At 38.6% G+C, this 18,299-nt stretch overlaps 1 protein-coding gene across 1 annotated transcript in view; it reads left to right on the top strand.

Moving 5' to 3' along the window:
* LOC140225905 (rhophilin-2-like) overlaps nucleotides 1–18,299 on the top strand; it is a 72,502-nt gene that overhangs the window by 10,845 nt on the left and 43,358 nt on the right. The window lies entirely within an intron of this gene.

Here is an 18,299-nt window from a genome sequence, read left to right as displayed (position 1 = left end):
GGAAAAACAAATAATTTGAATCAATTGAAATTTTCCGCAAGGAGAGCTTATAAAAGTCTCCAAGATTTTTTGTTTTTTTAGGTTAGATCTCTCTCCGGGCAAACTTGACTGCTGAGCACCAAGGAAAAACTGCCCGCAGACGCGATAAACTTGAAAAAGCGTGTTACAAACTACAAAGATTGCGCGTTAAGGAGTGGAATTCAGACTTTTTTGATGTGTCTAATGTGATTTTCGAGCGAATTTACCACATGTTATTGTATTCAGCTGGCTGTATCTCTTGCTTGCAACAGACCCATTACCTTTGACTCGTTGAAAGTAGCTTTCAAAGTCGGCATAAATGACAAAAAATTTGTCTGATGGCTTTGCAATTATCCTTGATAATCCCTATTAGTCCAGGAAACGAAGTATTTTGATGGCCAAAAACGAACATACGGCTGGATTTAGGCCCAATCGATTCTTCATATGAAAAGGCGTTTTTAGCCAAAAGTCCCCTTGGGGGATTCCACACAGTGTTCCGATGAAGTTGAAAATTGGACATATTTTCAAAAATTCACTGCAAAACGAGAAATAAACTTGGAGAGCTCAATTTTTTTTCAAACTGTCGGTAATTGAGTCTACTTTTCGAAGAAACTATAGTTTTAAATGTCAAAGTAATTTAAAGGTGAGTACAGTTGAAAGAAATTGAAAATTGAGAATGATTGACCGGTATTTTCCGTATTTACGTCCTTATGAAGACCCGGATCGAAAAACATCCTCCATTAAAAGTTGTAGATCGTTATTTTAGCGTTGATTTAGTATATTACATCATAGGTTTATCTTTAAAATTGAGGGAGCAAAAGCGCAGAAACGGAGCGGGACGGCGCGCGGCCGCCTATGTTTTGAATCGTAAAGTGGCGATTTTAGGTGGCGAATGATGGCAGTGATGGTTAATTCACCTCTGCTCGTCTACTTACGACCAAAATCAATCATTTCCATTATAAAGGCTCTTTCCTTAAGCGCCATAGTTGCCAGTTTTCGCTTTATTATTTAACTGTTCACTAATTTGTTCTGGTAGCGATTCAAGTGATACTTACGGCTTTTTGGACTACATTTTAAAACTCCACTCCTCGTAAAGCAACAGTGCAACTACTTTTCAATCCTCTTTGGAATCAAGTAACTGCCCTGATCCCCCTCCCCCCCAATTTTCCCGAAAGTGACAGAGAAAGTGTGGAAACTGGCGACTTTTTTTTCTATTCAAAATTATTATTTTTTCTTAAAGTGGGAGGCTCACGTAAAACTTGACTTGACTCTCCTCCTCATTCGTAAGACCCCGTGAGCCACACTTAGACCTAACCCCTCCCCCCCCCTTTTTGAGTAGCTTACGCAAGGTTTTTATTGTAGGGTAATGTTTCAGGCTTGCACTCTTCAGTTGTCTACAAAGTGACTTTTTTTTTTTTTAAATTCATGCCTTTTCTGTAAAGAGTTACTTAACTCACCAAGCGACTTACCTAGTCACTCGCAGACTTCATCTCTGGGCCCACCTCAATACCGCGCAAGGCTTGATGAGGGGATTCCATTTCAAAATTTCATGAAGTGACTGGACCCTTTAGAGCCTTGGGCTCGCTCTCAGTGCGGCCCTTCATTTACGCCATTGCTGTAGAATCATTCAAACTTTTTATACATAATAAAAATCGCCTTTAGTCCCCATTCCTGGAGTTGATACTTTCATCTGGTTGTTCATTGAAGCGTGCTAATTAAATGTTGGATAAAAATAACCCAGGTATTGTCCTCCATATGCCCTAGAAAAGCTGGTTACACGATTGGGACCGCTAATTCCACGATTTTTTAGATTTCTTCAATTGACTTTGCAAACATGCAGAGGATCTGCTACCGGTTTTTGGGGAAACATTTTCAATAAATCAAGTGCCATTTTTGGTTTCCTAGATGCCCAGTTTCTTGTTCCGTGTGTAAAGCATATAGTTCAGCTGAATCGCTCGATAGGGCTTAAGTCTCTTCATTTTTACTCTCTACTAATTTGACCTCGTGAGCCAAACTTAGACCTTACCCTTCCCCTCTGGAGAAACTTACGTGATACTTAAACGGTTTCCTAGTTCGTCCCAAAAAGCATAGAAAGTACCTACCATGAACAATACTATTTACCAAAAGTTTTAATAGTTCGTTTTTGCGTGTTGATTCAGTGTATCGTATACCTGCTTTGACTGTAGGATGGGTTTATTTTGGAAAAGTGGGAAGCTAATGGTGACGAGAGTCGTTTTTATGTTGGTTGTATTGCTAACCGATTGATTACGCAAATGACATGGACACAAAGGCGATGATGCATTTTTCTTGCGTTGTCGATGCTTAGAATCTGCCTCAAAAAAAATGCGCGACGGAACGGGCCATAAAGATGAAGACAGTGGTTTTGTCCATCTGACGGACAAATAGCACAGGTCATAACACAATTTTCCATTTTTTATCCGTTTTTCTTAGTGAATTGGCAAGCATGTGAAAATTGGGACTTAAAATTTTAGACTCTTTTCATGATAGATAAGGAGGATGCAAGAAATATTTCATCTAGGGATATTTTCGTAGCTCTGAGGAGATCCAAGCAGTGTCAAAAGATTTAGTTCTTATCGATTTTTTTTTAAAAGAAAATTTCGCACATTTCTTTTCTTTTGGGGGGGGGGGGGGGGGCGCTGAAAAATTGAGCCTCCAATTTTTAGAGACCATATTATAGAAGATTAAAATGGTGATAATCGTCCTGTACCACTTCAGAGGCAATAGCAAGAGGTAAGAGAAAATCGCTAAAAATTCGCTGATGTGTTTATTAACCTTTCTGTTGCCTCTTAGATGGTACCAAACGCGCGACCACTGCCAGATAATTTTAAAAGCTGCTTTTTCAACATTGAAAATTCTTTGAAAATTGAAGGCCCAATTTTCGTTTAGTTACCAAATTATTAAAAATATTTGATGAAAATCACTGCAAAGTCGATAAAAATCGCGTTTGCGACCTTGGTATTAGTACCAACCTGCCCATTAATATACTCACCACAGCCTCTTAATGTCTTTTAAATAGTCTTTTTAGAAATAAAAAAACTGTCATTTTTTCATGCTTACCAAGCCGGGTTGAAAATTAGTAGAAAGTAAAAATGGAGAGACCTAAGCCCTATCGAGCGATTCAGCTGAACTATATGCTATACACATGGAACAAGAAACTGGGCATCTAGGAAACCAAAAATGGCACTTGATTTATTATGAAAATGTTTCCCCAAAAACCGGTAGCAGATCCTCTGCATGTTTGCAAAGTCAATTGAAGAAATCCAAAAAATCGTGGAATTAGCGGTCCCAATTGTGTAACCAGCTTTTCTAGGGCATATGGAGGACAATACCTAGGTTATTTTTATCCAACATTTAATTAGCACGCTTCAATGAACAACCAGATGAAAGTATACACTCGTCCCGCTCCGTTTCTGCGCTTTTGCTCCCTCAATTTTAAAGATAAACCTATGATGTAATATACTAAATCAACGCTAAAAGAACGATCTACATTTTTTACTGGAGGATGTTTTTCGATCCGGGTCTTCATAAGGACGTAAATACGGAAAATACCGGTCAATCATTCTCAATTTTCAATTTCTTTCAACTGTACTCACCTTTAAATTACTTTGACATTTAAAACTATAGTTTCTTCGAAAAGTAGACTCAATTGCCGACAGTTTGAAAAAAAATTGAGCTCTCCAAGTTTATTTCTCGTTTTGCAGTGAATTTTTGAAAATATGTCCAATTTTCAACTTCATCGGAACACTGTGTGGAATCCCCCAAGGGGACTTTTGGCTAAAAACGCCTTTTCATATGAAGAATCGATTGGGCCTAAATCCAGCTGTATGTTCGTTTTCGGCCGGAGACGTATCCTATATGCCTTCGTTTACTGGACTATATACCTGGGCAACTTTCAGTAGTAAAAAACAGGGATGCAGAAACTTCCAGGGGTTTCCCCAAATAAAGAGGGTTATACAAAATCGGCGATTTTACCCCCCTCTTGGATTTTGCCGGGAGTTGGATATGTTGTTCCCTATCACAAGATACGCCTTTTTCCAGCGTTGGCAAGTTCACCCGAAATTTTTCCCGCGCGCTACAGCGTTGCCAAGTTGAAAACAGGCAAATTCCGTAAGTGGCGTTAAAATTGAGCTATGAAGTTGCGATGTTAACGAAAATTCTCTAAAAATTATGCACTTTTAGGAAATGACCATCAATTTAATGTCGCGTTAATTTTAACATGCATTGTTGCCAATTTTTCGATTTTTTAATTCGACTAATTTTACAAATCCGCAAATACCCAAAAAAGCTATCTTCAAATTTGAATAAAAAGTTGTCTAATCGATAGTTCGTTTGATTCCGCATCCATCGATATATTATAGCTTGCTGGGAAACTTTTGGTTCGCGAGATATCATCATTTTTGTAAACAGCTTTATGGAGCGACGACGCTTTTTGAGTCCGGGCGGATAGAAATTTTAGCCTCCAAAAACACAGGTCAGCATTAATTCCATGGTTTCCTAAGTAATTTTTGGCGCTGAATCCGAATTTGACCATTTCATAACAAAATTGTCACCAAGAAGTTGCCAAATTGGGCAAAAATGGCTTAAAATCGGCCTTTTTGGCGGATTATGGCCAGTGACTTGCCAGAAGTTGATCGGACGACAAAATTGGTTATTTCCACAGTTAAAACTCGTTGAACTTTCTACAAGCTGAGTCAAATTCTTCCTGCAAAAACGCAAAATTAAAAATTACGCTACGGCAAAATTAAATGCACGACAAGCAACAAACTGAAAAAAAGACACCAAAATCGGCGGTTTTTGTCCTAAGTTTCTTGTTTTCCGATTAAGAGAATGTTTCTACCTAAACTAATGAACAACATGAGCAGAATGCAATAAAAATGAACAATAAAATAAAATCGAACATATTCCGATGTTGCCAAGCTTAAACAAAATACTTGAATATTCGCTGGTTTTTTCGATATTTGTCCTATATTCTTTGTTCGCTTCTTATTTTTAAATTATTCAAATGTATCTCTCGTGCAAAGTAATAAACTTTTGCAGAATAATTTAATTTTCAACTTAGATATAAACTAATTACTAGGGTTTTTATTCCAGGTAGGAAAAATTCATAAAACAGTGAGTTTTGTCGAATCAAGTCAATAAATCACATTTTGAAACAGTAATGGAAAACTTTCTGCTAAAAATTAATGAATAAAATGTACTCCTCAGCAGGCCCGCCACAAGGGGGGGGGATACTGGGTCCCTGGTTCTGGGGCCCGGGCCCTGGAGGGGCCCGTGCCACTGATGAGAAACCACTGCGAATTCACACATAACCCTTGACTCGTAAGTGAAAAGTGAAAAATTTACCCTAAAAATTTCGCCAAAGGTGAATAAATTTTCAAAAACATGCTGCGGCATTGTAGAATTTTTCTTGCTTCTTTTAAAATTTCTATCTGTTTTCAAGAGTTTTAGTATGGATTGATATTTTTTATAACTGCGTTTCATTTTCTTCCGTCGTCAGACGCTAAGAGTCTCCAGTCTGGGCATCCTCGACTTCAATGACTCAACTTCCTTGCCATAGACGTACGAAAGGGGAGTCCAGGGAGGCTTGAACCCCCCTAGAATTGAAAATAGTATCATCTGCCCCCTCCCGAAAAACATTTCCATGCAGGTGTTTAGAATGCAACAATCCGAAAGTATTTTGTGCTTAAAGTAAAAAAAAAAGGCGTAATTATTCTCACACTGTTGGAAAATCTCCGTCATGGGAGCTTCAAAATGCGCCTAAGTAGATTTAAAATTTTAAAAATCTCCCAGGGGAGGCCCCCGGAACCCCTCTGTGATGGGGGCCCGAGCCTGAAAACTGGTACCAGGGCCCGAGATAGGATGTGGCGGGCCTGCTCCTCAGACTGACTTCATTAAAACCAGACAAGACGCATTGCAATATTGCCAAAATTTCGTAGAATCGTTGAATTTTGGCGGTATTTGACGGTTATTATTCATCGCCCTATATTCAGTATACAGTTTTATTTTATAATTCTGAGAAAATGGAGTTTAATAGAAAAAAGTAACAATACCAAAGTGATGAAGCCGCCTAGGAAAGGGCAATAAGGGGCTTTAAAAGGAACAAACGCGCTCCAAATTACTGAGTACCTGTGGAAGGACAAGGAACTATGGCAGTTAGGCGTTGCGGGGCGCGGGACCACTGTTAAAGCAGCTCCTATCTACCGGGTGTCCATAAAGTAACTGAAAAGTGGGTATAACTTTTGAACAAAAAAAGATAGAAGGTCGCGGTTTGTGGCATTCTTCATCATCCAAAAGGGGAAATTTTTCGATGGGGGGCTTTTCCTGGTGGACCCCCCTGGGGGGGCCCCAGGGGGGGCAACTTCAAAAATTCAAATGGCAACCCCCATTTTTTAGACATGATTAAAAAGAACTTAAAAAGACAAGAAAAATGGCGCAAATAAAATTAAAATCGGTTATTTCGTTCAAAAGTTACAGCCGGTCAAAGTTTTAAATTGACCACTTTTCAAAAAATCGCCGATGAGCTCCAAATTATCGGAAAAACAAAAACAAACCGGGAATGAAAAGTTTGAAAAGTGCTTTTTAGGAAGAGGAAAAACAACTGACGTTGTCACAAGTCTGGATGGCATTGTTTCAAAATAAAATTTCGGAAAATTCAACATGGCGGCAAATTTGAGGAAACGCAAAAAATGAAAATTCCAGAAACTGTTATCTTTCAAATACCCTCTAGTTTAAGGAAATCAAAGGTATCAACTTTTATTCCTTTATTTGGCCAAGTAAGAGCAAATTTGCTGACTTAAAAGTTGTCAAGCGGGGCGCCCTCAATCGTTGGAGTATGCGACATCACAGGATTAAGTGTGCTGTCGAAAAATGAAGCCGATGTGAAAAAGCGCTCCTCCTTTGGGATGCTTTAGAAATGTTTGAGGTCCTCCTCCTCAAATTTAACGAGAAAAAAGAAGAAAAGTAAAATTTAGCAATTTTTACCCACAAACTTGGCGAGCCAAAAAAACATGATTTATCCTGGTGGGGTAGGGGCGGTGGACATTTTTGACATTTCTATCTCTGAAAATTAAAAATCCAAGAATAATTTTAATTCTCTAACTCCTGGCACTCCAGTTCGGCAAGGAGGATATCTGCTACGCTTCCAATTCCGAAGACGCCGTTCTACTCTTGATTATTATCTGAATTGAGATTATCTTATTGACAGTCTCAACCTTACGATTTGAGACACCAATCTTTTCGGTAACATCCGATGCACTATCTGATCGGTGACACGGTGAAGCGTAGAAGATATCCTCCTTGCCAAATTGGAGTGCCAGGAGTTAGAGAATTAAAATTATTCTTGGATTTTTAATTTTCAGAGATAGAAATGTCAAAAATGTCCACCGCCCCTACCCCACCAGGATAAATCATGTTTTTTGGCTCGCCAAGTTTGTGGGTAAAAATTGCTAAATTTTACTTTTCTTCTTTTTTCTCGTTAAATTTGAGGAGGAGGACCTCAAACATTTCTAAAGCATCCCAAAGGAGGAGCGCTTTTTCACATCGGCTTCATTTTTCGACAGCACACTTAATCCTGTGATGTCGCATACTCCAACGATTGAGGGCGCCCCGCTTGACAACTTTTAAGTCAGCAAATTTGCTCTTACTTGGCCAAATAAAGGAATAAAAGTTGATACCTTTGATTTCCTTAAACTAGAGGGTATTTGAAAGATAACAGTTTCTGGAATTTTCATTTTTTGCGTTTCCTCAAATTTGCCGCCATGTTGAATTTTCCGAAATTTTATTTTGAAACAATGCCATCCAGACTTGTGACAACGTCAGTTGTTTTTCCTCTTCCTAAAAAGCACTTTTCAAACTTTTCATTCCCGGTTTGTTTTTGTTTTTCCGATAATTTGGAGCTCATCGGCGATTTTTTGAAAAGTGGTCAATTTAAAACTTTGACCGGCTGTAACTTTTGAACGAAATAACCGATTTTAATTTTATTTGCGCCATTTTTCTTGTCTTTTTAAGTTCTTTTTAATCATGTCTAAAAAAATGGGGGTTGCCATTTGAATTTTTGAAGTTGCCCCCCCTGGGGCCCCCCCAGGGGGGTCCACCAGGAAAAGCCCCCCATCGAAAAATTTCCCCTTTTGGATGATGAAGAATGCCACAAACCGCGACCTTCTATCTTTTTTTGTTCAAAAGTTATACCCACTTTTCAGTTACTTTATGGACACCCGGTATGTATGTAACAATACAATAGTTTGTCGTTACACTCTGTGTAATTCAGATTTTACTAAGAAATGTTCATTCAGTCGGAAAACAAGAAACTTAGGACAAAAACCGCCGATTTTGGTGTCTTTTTTTCAGTTTGTTGCTTGTCGTGCATTTAATTTTGCCGTGAGCAGGAAGAATTTGACTCAGCTTGTAGAAAGTTCAACGAGTTTTAACTGTGGAAATAACCAATTTTGTCGTCCGATCAACTTCTGGCAAGTCACTGGCCATAATCCGCCAAAAAGGCCGATTTTAAGCCATTTTTGCCCAATTTGGCAACTTCTTGGTGACAATTTTGTTATGAAATGGTCAAATTCGGATTCAGCGCCAAAAATTACTTAGGAAACCATGGAATTAATGCTGACCTGTGTTTTTGGAGGCTAAAATTTCTATCCGCCCGGACTCAAAAAGCGTCGTCGCTCCATAAAGCTGTTTACAAAAATGATGATATCTCGCGAACCAAAAGTTTCCCAGCAAGCTATAATATATCGATGGATGCGGAATCAAACGAACTATCGATTAGACAACTTTTTATTCAAATTTGAAGATAGCTTTTTTGGGTATTTGCGGATTTGTAAAATTAGTCGAATTAAAAAATCGAAAAATTGGCAACAATGCATGTTAAAATTAACGCGACATTAAATTGATGGTCATTTCCTAAAAGTGCATAATTTTTAGAGAATTTTCGTTAACATCGCAACTTCATAGCTCAATTTTAACGCCACTTACGGAATTTGCCTGTTTTCAACTTGGCAACGCTGTAGCGCGCGGGAAAAATTTCGGGTGAACTTGCCAACGCTGGAAAAAGGCGTATCTTGTGATAGGGAACAACATATCCAACTCCCGGCAAAATCCAAGAGGGGGGTAAAATCGCCGATTTTGTATAACCCTCTTTAAGTTCCTCCATCTCAAGTTTTCACATACCCAGCCTGACAGGTAAAGTAAAGCGGTGGACAGTTATGTTCCCTCATAACAGCGCGCTTGAATGTTTTGTTCCTCACCTTTTAAAAAAAAACCTCCCCCTTCTCACAGAGTTCCCCCATTTTTCCCGTGCTCACATGGGTTTCTCCATTTCACAAGACCGGACCGGCCGAGCTGGTCCAGTGGTTGAGAAGTCTTTGCACCCATGGTAAGGGTGATTTCACGATGACAGGAATAGCTAAAATGTGCAACACCTTTAAAACAAAAGTGCACCAATTTCAACAAGATTTCATTACCTCATTTAGACTTCCTCTTTCCATCTTTGGCACAAACTATTTTGATTCAGCACACATTTATAGTGATTGAATCAGGTATCAGCTCTTTCCGTGGGACTGCTGGAGGTTCACGCAAACATGGCGGCTCTGCGAAATTGTGTCGGTTACATAACCGACTTTTATAAATGTGAAATAAAAGATGATACAAAAGATGAAACTTGGCAATTCTTGAGGTATGAGGTAGAATTAATGCTGCCTTAAAAGTTCTTTAAACTTTGGGGACTTTCGCTCAGTTTAATAATATTAATTTGAGGATTTTGTGTGGTGAGGAATTAGTGCTACACACCTAAAAATCACTAGTTATCATACAAATTAAAGTTTTCATTGTAAAAAAAGCCGACTTTTCAGTAATGCTTGGGTCAAGAATACCTCAGTGAACAGTATGATGACAGTTTTGAAACTCCTGGCTTTACCTGGCGAGATAAACACTGCACTTAATACTACTGCCAAAATATGTTGTCAAATAAGGTGACACTTCTTTCAAATGACTCTCCTTGCTTAATAATAATCATTTCATTTAAAAATGGCAATTTTCTTGAACATTAGAGTCTCCTTTCAGCAAATATTGCCAAAAAACCCATGATCAGTACTGATTTATTACCGCGAATTGCTCTTTCTCATGAAAATCAGGGCTGGCGACGCGTAACTGACCGGACATTTTCGGCCTTTAGAGTCTCATATTATAAAATATGATGATAATTGATCTTATATTTTAGCATGGAAATGTTCAGGGACATCATTCCTTTTGATTTATCAACTTGGTTTTCAATCGTTTTGCCCTAAGTAGTTAATAACCCACGGCGAGATGACTGTTCCTCTTATCGTGAAATCACCCGTAAGAAGATCAAAAAAATATTCACAATTTTAGTAGAAGGCATCGGAACCATGATCAAATTTAAACCAACAAATTCCTGCTGGGAGCATTCTAAATAATTACATCTTTTAACATTCTTAGCATTTAAAATATAAGCATCACTCAAACTTTACAATACCAAGAAGTTGAAGGAATCGAGAATGATACACTATTGTAACATCATAAATCAAAAAGATAGCCTCATCCAAAAAATGAATCAAATACTGGCAAAGGGCCATACATTTTATTGTAAATTACCAAATAACATCAAAAAATAATTGAAGTGGAGCCTCCAAGCCACGGTGCCCTGGTCAGGTAACACTTATTTGAGCTGTGGCCACATTCTGTTGTCGAATTTGTAGATGGTACCAGTTACGCATACTTAGTGCTATTTTACTCTTGTAATTTGTTATTATTGTTTGACGCATCTGGAGAAGCCAACTGTGCACCTTTTCAAGTGAAGATTATATGTAATTCCATATTTAATACTATTGAAAGAGAGATATTTTTCCTCCAGGAAGGAACAGAGGAACACCGCCTTGTTAGTCCCCACTAAGCACAGGGTCTTTTACTTTTTTAAAATCCAAGATTTAGATTGATTGTGCATGAGGTACTAGTTACAGATGAAGCTATGAGTGAAATATCAGTCAATTTATTTCAGACAAGTTTCTCTAAATTGATGATCTAGCAATAATGATTACCTCGAGGTGTTATTGTCAAAAGGCATAGGAGATTGGCATGATCTTTTCTCTGTGGATCGGCAACTTTGATGGGATACCTATGTGCTTTTTCTTGTATTTTTCCATTCATAGGAAAAATTGACTAATTGATCGTTTTGAACAAAAATCAATTTTTCGCCGCCTAGGGTGGACATCAGCCCCCTATAGTGTGTTGTTTACGGACATTTCTTGTTTTTTCTCTCGGAAAACTTGTTTCTTCTCACTCCTAAGCAATTTTTGGACTTGAACACGATTTGGAAAAACATATTGCAACAGCCCCATCATACGTTGACATTATAACCCTTGTAGGGTTAAAATGCCGACTTTGCAAGGTAAAAAATCCAACAGCGTTGCATGATGGTGCAGAAAAATACGAATTAAATTACAGCGTTGTATGGTGATTATTATTCAATATGGCAACGCTGTAAAAAAAGTATTTCATGTTGCCCCTTCAATATGCGGGTTATGCAATGGTGTAATGTAGCCCCTTCAATACGCAGGTTATGCAATGGTGTATTTATCAAGATGCCGGTTACAACGTTGCCGGGCGGTGCACTTAAATAAATGATTTATTTATGGGTGAAATTTTAAAACATCGCATTTTACAGTGTTGCCAGATGGTTCGAGAAATTAGTTAATTTTTCGATACAATGTTGTCAGATTGTGCAAAATATTCGGATTTTCGGACTTGTAAAATTTTCGGGATCAATAGACCGTATCCTCCAGTATGGGCCTGGTATCGGAGACTGGAGAGTAGGGTCTGATTCGGTAAATTAAAAAAATTTCGGAAAATTACCCTCCTCCGATCCGTAGCGGACCGATGCGATTCTTTTCCATTATCGAAGATCGGAAAACTGTGCGGACCGAATTTTGATACGACTTTTTGTTTTCGAGATTTCGGACTTGTAAAATTTTGACGGCATCCACGATAGACCATATCTTACAGTATGGGTCTGGTATAGGAGACTGGAGATTAGGGTCTGATTCGGGAAATTAAAAAATATTCGGGAAATTAAAATTTTTTTGGAAAATTACCCTCCTCCGATCCGTAGCGGACCGATGCGATTCTTTTACACTATCGAAGATCGGAAAACTGTACAGACCGAATTTTGATACGACTTTTAGTTTTCGAGAAAATCCAACTTTTACCTAAGTCGCATAGACCATATCCTCCAGGATGGGACTGGTATCAGTGACTGCAGAGTAGCGTCTGATCCGGGAATTTCGATTTTTAGTGGTGTGCGCTTGGAGATGTGGACATGGACCAAGAGAATAAATAAGGACTCCCAACTCCCCATTGAATCCCGTGTTAAAAACCGTTACCGCGCGCTTGCAGCGAACCTGGCGGAGGGTGCGGTGAACTAACGCCACAATGGTCCACGATCGTACCTCTATAGAGTATGTTATTCCATGCAATGTTCTTTGTTTATCTATGATTTATTTATTTGTGTAGATACTTTCATACATTTTACTTTTTCGCAAACTAATGAAATAGTATAGATACATACCTTCTGCAGAGGTCAATGCGAAAGACTTTGATTTGAAGTATCTTATCAAAACACGAGGAAAGATGATTCAGTCAACTTCTGACGCAGAATCAAAGAGACTTGCAAATAATCAAATTAAAGGTAATGCTTGAAGTCAAGTATCTTTGATTTTGTGACACTCAGTTGATTTTTATCAGTACAACACTATTTCTCACTAAAAAGATTTCACTTAACAGAGAGGCGCCTTCGGCCAAAAGTACAATCCTGATTCCTGCTGCACACTACATACACACTTCCTTTGGCTTTCTCAACAGCAGTTGCTGCTGAGTAAAACGGTTAGAAATAACACTTCACATTAATACCAGTTTATGTACCCGAAGACTGACGAAGATTGAAATGAAAATGGGAAACTTTTCACACTAAACTCTTCAAAACTGCAGGGCGACCACGAGGATACGAGGATCTAGAAACTTCTATGGGCACTACTGAGTGATAAGCCTAAATAGGTGGTGCATGGAAATATAAACAGGAAGACCCAATCATCGGTTTAGTTCACTACACCCTCTGCCAGGGAGCGCTGATGTCAGCGCTAACCGGAGTTGGGGGTCCTTATTTATTCTCTTGGTCCATGATGTGGATCCGAACCTTGTGTTTTGGAATAAGCAACTGGGATTGTATATTGCAATTTCAGTTTGATGAATCGAAAACTTGTAAAATTTTCGGGATCAATAGACCATAGCCTCCAGGATGGGGCTGGTATCGGTGACTGGAGAGGAGGGTCTGATTCGGGATATTAAAAAATTTTCCAAGTCCTACGCTGGAAAATATTTTCGGAAAATTACCCTCCTCAAATCCACCCCAGCCCGATACGATTCTTTTACACTATCGAAGATTGGTTAACTGTTCGGACCGAATTTTGATACGACTTTTCGTTTTCGAGAAAATCCAACTTTTACCTAAGTTGCATGCGTATCTTATGTGCATATACGAGTTTTTATGCTTGCTTGAATACGAGGATTCTTGACTTTACTAATGACAGGTTGTATGTCTGATTTTATAAACACGTCTATGACACATACCTATCTTATGTATAGACGCGGTTTTCTTCGTGGCCTTCGTAAATTGCGGTCCTCGCTCCGTCCAGAGTTCAAAATTCATCGTGAACTAGCTGTCTGTTCGTGGATCGCACAACGATGTGATGTCTGGTTTTAGTTTCTGCAGATCAAGGGAATCAGAAAAACGTAAAATTTCATTGCGGATAGCCCGGGGTCATAGAAAATGCTCCTTTGAAGTGATGATATTTTTTTACATAGAAAAAAAAACGAATTAAATTACAATGCTGTATGGCGGGTATTGTACAAGAAGGCAACGTTGTAAAAATTGTTCAACGAAATGGCAGGGTAATGTTACTACTTCAATATGCGGGTTATACAATTATAATAATACGAGGTATTGCATGTAGCCCCTTCAATCTGCGGGTTATGCAATGGTTTATTTTACCCTTCAACTTGTAGGTTATGCAACATAATTGCTACTGATTGAATTACCGGTGATACTTGACAATATGATATTGGTTTGTGTAGCGAAAGTTGATGATTTCGATTATTTACCACAACTTTATATGAGAATGTTGTTGGTTGATGATTTTGATACTTTACTTTTTGTCTTTACTAGAGTTATGATCCGCTTCTGTGGTTTCCTTTATCTCAAGTTCTTCATGAAGTTCTGATTTTGACTCACAATCAAATGCATCAGTTCCCTCTTGAGTTCTCAGTTCTGATTTTGACGGGGACCGTAAAGCAATGTACCTACTGGAGCTTTTCAATACCGTTCTTCGCAACTGGGGGGTTCCCGCAATGAAATTCATTGTCTTTTAGGCTTGATAAAATTTTTTGAGGCTTCCGGTGGTCTCATTGCATTCATATTTGAAAATTAGCGGGTGTGTTGCCGTCAAAAATCGTGTAGGACGCATCGTTTTCCAGATATTAAGCAAAAACCATCAATTATTGATATCGAAATCATCGACCATCAACATTCTCATATGAAGTTGTGGTAAGTAATCGAAATCATCGAGTATTGTTTCCATTTAAAATGGACCACTTAAAACATAACCAAATGCATTCCCATTTAAAATAGACCACTAGACAAGGTGCGAATTTAAGCATTCTGATACGTGTTTCTTAACCATAACTTCACGGAGAACACGATTCACGCAACTAAATTACTGAAACCAACTCCTAACGAAGATATTAACGTTTTCATTTCACATTGGTTACGGGGAATTTGAACTGCTCGAAACTCAAAGCTCTACGACAATCAAATCGAGCACTACAACGCTTTCAGCAAGCTTCTCAATCGAGCAGTAAGTATTCATTTCCCATCATGTGTTGTTCAAATTGTAAACAATTTGCTATAGCTATGATCCAAAGTGTCAAGATTTTTATGTCGCAAAAACGGTCGTGATAACGTTTAGTGTGTGATGTGAATCACGCGGAGCATTGAGCTTTCATGTGCGGGTAGTTTAAATTTACACAGCAAGAATCATATTTCGGTAATTTTAGGTGTGCGCATCATGGTTTACGTAAAATTTTGGCTAACAAACTCCTCTGGTGGTCCATTACGGTAAATATTCGCAATCATCAACTGACTAGATTTTCCATTTAATGTTACGGTGAAGAATCGAAATAATTGACCACCGATGTATTCCTATTAAAAACTATGGTAATGAATCGAAATAATTGAATACTGATATATTCCTATTTAAAACTAGAGTACCTTTACACCGAGAGAATGGACAGATCGCTTCATGGAGGGTTTTGGGCCCAAAAGTGCAGCCACCCTTCTAACCAACTTCTAACGCCCGAAATTTCACTGCCAGTCTGTAGATTCCAATTCTAACCAATATGGCTAAGAATGTACATAAACGATCGTTCTTCCGCAAAAAATGAGTAAATTTATGCAAAAACTAAGTCGAATATATGCTTTATAAACGATGATTCGTAACAATTGTATTAGTAAAACGCTCTGGATGATTGAAATTCGTAGGTTGGCTGCATTATTGGGCCCTAACTTCATTCGCGGAGGCATCGGTGAAGGCCTGGTGGATTTCCGGAGTTTCACATCCGTCTATACTCTCGCTATATACAGGGGCTCTATTTAAAACGATGGTAAATTATCGAGTGTGAAGTAATTTGGACCCGAATATCGATCTTTTACCCTACCTTAAATGTTGGATCGAACGGTCCATTGCGGGTTACAACACGTCCCTGAAAGCAATACGGTGGATCCCATAAGATTATTATTGATTGATTGATTTTATGCTTCCTAACTGTTTTGGAGGCCTCCCATTGGTCTCATTGAATTTATAATCGAAATGTAACGGATTGGTCTCGTCAAAAAATCGTCTAGGACTCACCGTTCTCGAGATATCGAGCAAAAATAATTAACACTCCTATTCAACACGCTTTTCCATGTGGTGTTTGGGTGTCGCAGAGCGTCAGAGTGCGTTGTAGGAGAGACCACTCATGTTATGTTATTACAAACACTACCGCATAACCAATACAAATTTCACTTGTACAGTACCAAATATCGAGCGAAAACCAATTGTCCATAATGGATTAATTGATTTTAGGCTTCTTAATTGGATGTATTCCTATCAAACGGAACTAAGGGCTAATTTGAGTTCCTTTTGAGGAATTTAGAATCCGGGATAGCGCGTTCTGTCAAAGCGCCTAAACGCTATGGAAAAGCATTGCGAGTACAGGACGGAATAAGCCGGACGCCGGATTCCGCCGCCAATCCAAGCCCCTGTACCTTCCTCACCCTATAACGCTTAGGTCCGTTTGATAGAAATACGTCCAATTGTTATGAAGGCTTCCCGGTGGCCTCATTGCATTCATAATTGAGGAGTAGCGGATGGCAAATAAGCCTTCAGTGCAATTGGTGCCGTCAAAATTCGTCAAAGACGCACCGTTTTCGAGATATCGAGCAAAAACCATCGATTATTTATTGATTTTCTATTTAAATCTACGGTAAAGTATCAAAATCATCAACCAACAACATTCTCATATAAAGTTGTGGTAAATAATCGAAATCATCAACTTTCGCTACACAAACCAATATCATATTGTCAAGTATCACCGGTAATTCAATCAGTAGCAATTATGTTGCATAACCTACAAGTTGAAGGGTAAAATAAACCATTGCATAACCCGCAGATTGAAGGGGCTACATGCAATACCTCGTATTATTATAATTGTATAACCCGCATATTGAAGTAGTAACATTACCCTGCCATTTCGTTGAACAATTTTTACAACGTTGCCTTCTTGTACAATACCCGCCATACAGCATTGTAATTTAATTCGTTTTTTTTTTCTATGTAAAAAAATATCATCACTTCAAAGGAGCATTTTCTATGACCCCGGGCTATCCGCAATGAAATTTTACGTTTTTCTGATTCCCTTGATCTGCAGAAACTAAAACCAGACATCACATCGTTGTGCGATCCACGAACAGACAGCTAGTTCACGATGAATTTTGAACTCTGGACGGAGCGAGGACCGCAATTTACGAAGGCCACGAAGAAAACCGCGTCTATACATAAGATAGGTATGTGTCATAGACGTGTTTATAAAATCAGACATACAACCTGTCATTAGTAAAGTCAAGAATCCATTTATTCAAACAAGCATAAAAACTCGTATATGCACATAAGATACGCATGCAACTTAGGTAAAAGTTGGATTTTCTCGAAAACGAAAAGTCGTATCAAAATTCGGTCCGAACAGTTAACCAATCTTCGATAGTGTAAAAGAATCGTATCGGGCTGGGGTGGATTTGAGGAGGGTAATTTTCCGAAAATATTTTCCAGCGTAGGACTTGGAAAATTTTTTAATATCCCGAATCAGACCCTCCTCTCCAGTCACCGATACCAGCCCCATCCTGGAGGCTATGGTCTATTGATCCCGAAAATTTTACAAGTTTTCGATTCATCAAACTGAAATTGCAATATACAATCCCAGTTGCTTATTCCAAAACACAAGGTTCGGATCCACATCATGGACCAAGAGAATAAATAAGGACCCCCAACTCCGGTTAGCGCTGACATCAGCGCTCCCTGGCAGAGGGTGTAGTGAACTAAACCGATGATTGGGTCTTCCTGTTTATATTTCCATGCACCACCTATTTAGGCTTATCACTCAGTAGTGCCCATAGAAGTTTCTAGTTCTTCAAGGCCACGAAGAAAACCGCGTCTATACATAAGATAGGTATGTGTCATAGACGTGTTTATAACATCAGACATACAACCTGTCATTAGTAAAGTCAAGAATCCCACGTATTCAAGCAAGCATAAAAACTCGTATATGCACATAAGATACGCATGCAACTTAGGTAAAAGTTGGATTTTCTCGAAAACGAAAAGTCGTATCAAAATTCGGTCTGTATTTTGCACAATCTGACAACATTGTATCGAAAAATTAACTAATTTCTCGAACCATCTGGCAACACTGTAAAATGCGATTTTTTAAAATTTCACCCATAATTAAGTCATTTATTTAAGTGCACCGTCCGGCAACGGTATAACCGCCATATTTAAGAATACACCATTGCATAACCCACAAATTGAAGGGGCTACATTACACTATTACGTAACCCGCATATTGAAGGGGCAACATGCAATACTTTTACTTTT

This window comes from Bemisia tabaci, unplaced genomic scaffold, assembly GCF_918797505.1.
Source record: "Bemisia tabaci unplaced genomic scaffold, PGI_BMITA_v3".
Taxonomy (NCBI): Eukaryota; Metazoa; Arthropoda; class Insecta; order Hemiptera; family Aleyrodidae; genus Bemisia; species Bemisia tabaci.
Note: the sequence above shows the minus strand (reverse complement) of the source record. Positions and strands in the feature narration are given on the sequence as shown.